The sequence below is a fragment of the Lithobates pipiens genome, unplaced genomic scaffold, assembly GCF_037356315.1.
Source record: "Lithobates pipiens isolate NorthernLeopardFrog02 unplaced genomic scaffold, aLitPip1_a1.2 Scaffold_28, whole genome shotgun sequence".
Taxonomy (NCBI): Eukaryota; Metazoa; Chordata; class Amphibia; order Anura; family Ranidae; genus Lithobates; species Lithobates pipiens.
Window position 1 is genome coordinate 229,003,659 of NW_027507789.1, and position 6,000 is coordinate 229,009,658.

Sequence of the window (6,000 nt, forward strand, 5' to 3'; positions counted from 1 at the left end):
GGGGATACCACCAAAGTCCAATCTACTGGGGATACCCCCACACTCGGCACACATGGGGGATACCACCAAAGTCCAATCTACTGGGGATACCCCCACACTCGGCACACATGGGGGATACCACCAAAGTCCAATCTACTGGGGATACCCCCACACTCGGCACACATGGGGGATACCACCAAAGTCCAATCTACTGGGGATACCCCCACACTCAGCACACATGGGGGATAGCACCAAAGTCCAATCTACTGGGGATACCCCCACACTCAGCACACATGGGGGATACCACCCAAGTCCAATCTACTGGGGATACCCCCACACTCAGCACACATGGGGGATACCACCCAAGTCCAATCTACTGGGGATACCCCCACACTCAGCACACATGGGGGATACCACCCAAGTCCAATCTACTGGGGTACCACCACACTCAGCACGCATGGGGGATACCACCCAAGTCCAATCTACTGGGGATACCCCCACACTCAGCACACATGGGGGATACCACCCAAGTCCAATCTACTGGGGATACCCCCACACTCAACACACATGGGGGATACCACCCAAGTCCAATCTACTGGGGATACCCCCACACTCAGCACACATGGGGGATACCACCCAAGTCCAATCTACTGGGGTACCACCACACTCAGCACGCATGGGGGATACCACCCAAGTCCAATCTACTGGGGATACCCCCACACTCAGCACACATGGGGGATACCACCCAAGTCCAATCTACTGGGGATACCCCCACACTCAACACACATGGGGGATACCACCCAAGTCCAATCTACTGGGGATACCCCCACACTCAGCACACATGCCAGTACCACCCAACTCCACACCACAGGAGTACCACCACACTTAGCACACATGTGGGTTCCACCCAACTACACACCACTGGGGATACCCCCACACTCAGCACACATGCGGGTACCACCCACAACACACATGGGGGGTACCACCCAACTCCACACTACTGGAATACCCCCACACTCAGCATACATGTCGGTACCACCCAACTCCACACCAATAGAGTACCACCACACTTCACATGACTGGGGGTACCCCCACACTCCACACCACTGGGGTACCACCACACTCAGCACACATGCAGTTACCTCCACATTTAACACATATGGGTGGCACCCAACTTCACTGGGGGTACCCCCCCACACACACACGATATAGATTTTTCCAGAAACTATCCAGAAAATGTCACCCCCCAAGCTGTGATATACAATCCCAAATGATTTAACTCTACCTCAACCTATGAACCCCCTCCTCAGTTACATAGGTTGGTCCTCAGCCTATGAGATCTTTGTGGGGTATTTCCAAATCAGATGTGGACTAACCCATGTTGTGTGCTTCACACCGCCTTCCCTGAGCTGCATGTGTATGGTTTCCTATAAGCCCTGTTCACACCATAGCAGAAAAACAGCTCAGTGGATGCGGTGTGAACAGGTTCCTAGTCTCGCTGGATGAGGAATGAGGTACTTACCATTATCCCCGCTCCACTAGGCCTCCTCCATCTGTGTGTCCTCCTCTCCAAGGTCCTCTGGCCTGCCATCACACACTGACTTACCCACATACAACGCAGGACTAACAGTCCCACATTGTATGTTGTAATGCGGAGGGACCGTCCCCAGCCCAGAGCACTAGAGAGGAATACGATGAATAATGCAACCTCTTACTCCATGGAGTTACCAGCATCGGGGGCCCCTTACTGCGGGGGGTTCTCCCATCCTGGTGTCTGTGGTTCTGTGCCCCCATTTCATTTATTTTTTTTATTCAATGGGGTCAATTCCAGGTTAGAATCTGATTTAAAAAAAAAAAGGTAACACAGAAGTCAGTTCAAAGCAATGATTTCATTTGTTATTACTGTTAACCGAGTGAATACATGAGGAAAATACTGCAAAAAATCTGATCAATCATAAAAGTCAATTCAGGAAATAAAAAAAATTGGTAATTTATCTCATTAGTAGATTTAGTCATTATTTTAGGAAAGTACAAAGTAACAATGAGGGTGCCAATAAAGTGGGGAATACAATGTAATAAGTAACAAGGAGGGGGGCTCTGCGTCGGCCAGTTATGGGAAGGAATACAAAGTATCAGTTCTGCCCGGAGATCAGAAAGGAAATAAATTGTAACATTGTATTAGAGGGAGAACGATCGTTCTGTGAATGAGGCCACGCTGTAACGCTCCGCTCACATTTGTGCGCTCAAAATCACGTACCTTCCTGCAACACACAGACAAGGCACATCACACAGCGGAGCCATTCATTGCTAATGACACCCCAACTCGCCTTACCAGCACATGCGTTTTCACACATTCCCGAGACGCACAGACAAAGCAGCCCATACGGGGATTTGAACAGAGTACATAATATAAATGTAGAAAAATGTAAAATAATGTATTTGGGTGGCAAAAATCTGAATGCAATCTATAGACTGGGGGAGGAGAACCTCTGGGGGGGGGGGGGATGTAGGATGGAGAAGGACCTGGGGGGAGCGGAACCTCTGGGGGGATGTAGGGTGGAGAAGGACCTGGGGGGAGGGGAACCTCTGGGGGGATGTAGGGTGGAGAAGGACCTGGGGGGAGGGGAACCTCTGGGGGGATGTAGGATGGAGGAGGACCTGGGGGGAGGGGAACCTCTGGGGGGATGTAGGATGGAGGAGGACCTGGGGGGGGGAGAACCTCTGGGGGGGTCTAGGGTGGAGAAGGATCTGGGGGTCCTAGTAGATGATGGGCTCAGCAATGCCAAGCTGCTGCTAACAAAGCAAACAGAATATTGGCATTAAAAAGGGATCAACTCCAGAGATAAAAGGATAATTCTCCCCTCTACAAGACTCTGGTCCGGCCGCACCTGGAGTATACTGTCCAGTTCTGGGCACCAGTCCTCAGGAAGGATGTACTGGAAATGGGGCGACTACAAAGAAGGGCAACAAAGCTAATAAAGGGTCTGGAGGATATTAGTTATGAGGAAAGGTTGTGAGCTCTGAACTTATTCTCTCTGGAGAAGAGACGATGAAAGGGGATATGATTTCATTATATAAATACCGGACTGGTGACCCCACAATATATAAATACCGGACTGGTGACCCCACAATATATAAATACCGGACTGGTGAGCCCACAATATACAAATACCGGACTGGTGAGCCCACAATATATAAATACCGGACTGGTGACCCCACAATATATAAATACGGGACTGGTGACCCCATAATATATAAATACCGGACTGGTGACCCCACAATATATACATACCGGACTGGTGACCCCACAATATATAAATACCGGACTGGTGAGCCCATAATATATAAATACCGGACTGGTGACCCCACAATATATAAATACCGGACTGGTGACCCCCACAATATATAAATACCGGACTGGTGACCCCACAATATACAAATACCGGACTGGTGACCCCACAATATACAAATACCGGACTGGTGAGCCCACAATATATAAATACCGGACTGGTGACCCCACAATATATAAATACGGGACTGGTGACCCCATAATATATAAATACCGGACTGGTGACCCCACAATATATACATACCGGACTGGTGACCCCACAATATATAAATACCGGACTGGTGAGCCCACAATATATAAATACCGGACTGCTGACCCCACAATATATACATACCGGACTGGTGACCCCACAATATATACATACCGGACTGGTGACCCCACAATATATACATACCGGACTGGTGACCCCACAATATCTAAATACTGTACTGGTGAGCCCACAATATATATAAATACCGGACTGGTGACCCCACAATAGGGAGAAAACGTTTTCACAGAAGGGAGTTTAACAAGACTCGTGGCCACTCATTAAAATTAGAAGAAAAGAGGTTTAACCTTAAACTATGTAGAGGGTTCTTTACTGTAAGAGCGGCAAGGATGTGGAATTCCCTTCCACAGGCGGTGGTCTCAGCGGGGGGCATCGATAGTTTCAAGAAACTATTAGATAATCACCTGAACGACCTCAACGTACATGATATACAATGTAATACTGACATATAATCACACAACATACATGATATACAATGTAACACTGACATATAATCACACAACATACATGATATACAATGTAATACTGACATATAATCACACAACATACATGATATACAATGTAACACTGACATATAATCACACAACATACAGGATATACAATGTAACACTGACATATAATCACACAACATACATGATATACAATGTAATACTGACATATAATCACACAACATACATGATATACAATGTAACACTGACATATAATCACACAACATACATGATATACAATGTAATACTGACATATAATCACACAACATACATGATATACAATGTAACACTGACATATAATCACACAACATACATGATATACAATGTAATACTGACATATCACACAACATACATGATATACAATGTAATACTGACATATCACACAACATACATAATATACAATGTAACACTGACATATAATCACACAACATACATGATATACAATGTAACACTGACATATAATCACACAACATACATGATATACAATGTAACACTGACATATAATCACACACAGAGGTTGAACTTGATGGACTTGTCTTTTTTCAGCCTCACCTCCTATGTAACTATAAGGCCCGGTTGGCCATCCAACAATAGCGGCTATTAGAGATGGGGGCGTCTACTTCAGGGTCATGAGAACATATGAGCCAGATCACTATTCATTGTCTCTAGCCCTGCTACCAAACTTTATCGACATTAATGAACAGACGCCACTGATTTGGGCAGAAAAAAAAATTAAGCCAAATGGCAAACAAATAAAGGAAAAGAAAGAATGCACTCTAATAAATGATGCTAGGAGTCGTGTATCAAATCTCTCGTATGGTCAAGTCTATAGCATTTCTGACATTTACGCTCCTCATACCGCGACGGTGTCCGTTGGTTGTGCGTTTGTACGGGGGTTCATCTACATAATGAATCCAAGTCGCCCAAATATCATACCATTTATCATGTCTGTCCTTACATGTCACCACCCATTCCTCTGCAGCCCCAATATTGTTCACAAGACGGATCCGTTCCTCGCGGCTTGGAACTTGTCTGCTTTTCCAGTAGATGGGGATCAATCTCCGGGAGATGAGGATGGGGATCAATCTCCGGGAGATGAGGCCGTACCGACTTTCGATAAAGGCTGAGAAGGGATGGTGGGGACATGCGGGAGGAAGCCCATTGGACAGTCAGGGAGGTCTATGTTCAATATGAGGTTTATTTGGGTTCTAATGTCCTGCCAGTAAGGTTGTATCTTAGGGCAACTCCACCAAATGTGCAGAAATGAACCCCTATGTCCGCAGTCCCTCCAACAAGCATCTGAGAAGGTTGGGTATATTTTAGCGAGTTTGGTAGGGACCCTATACCGTCTAGTCATTACTTTGAACTAATTCGCCTGCATTTTCGTATCAACAAAACTGGAGTGAGTAAGGCGGTATAGATGGTCAAGTTGCAGCTCCGTAAACTCATGTTGCAGGTCTCTTTCCCATTCTCCAATGTATATTGATTTCCCCTTGGGTCCTTGCCCTAGTACCCTGTTTCCCCTAAAATAAGACCTAGCATGAGTGTCGGTGATGGCTGCAATATAAGCCCTACCCCCCAAATAAACCCCATCCTCTTTCCCCAAAAATAAGCCCTACCCTAAGAATAAGACATAGAAGGACTTTAACTAGGGCTTATTTCCGGGGTAGGGCTTATATTGCAGCCATCGTCGACAATCACGCTAGGTCTTATTTTAGGGGAAACAGGGTAGGATCTCATACAGGACAGATATAGAGTGTGGGATTGGATTGGCAGACATGCACAGCTTCTCCAAAGGGGTGGAGGAGGTGGGGGAGTGTATGGCTTGAGGTAAACCTCGCACAAAATGTTGAAGCTGTCCATGTCTCCAATCATCTAAGGGGAATCTGCCATATTGAGCTCTAAGTTCCCCCAAT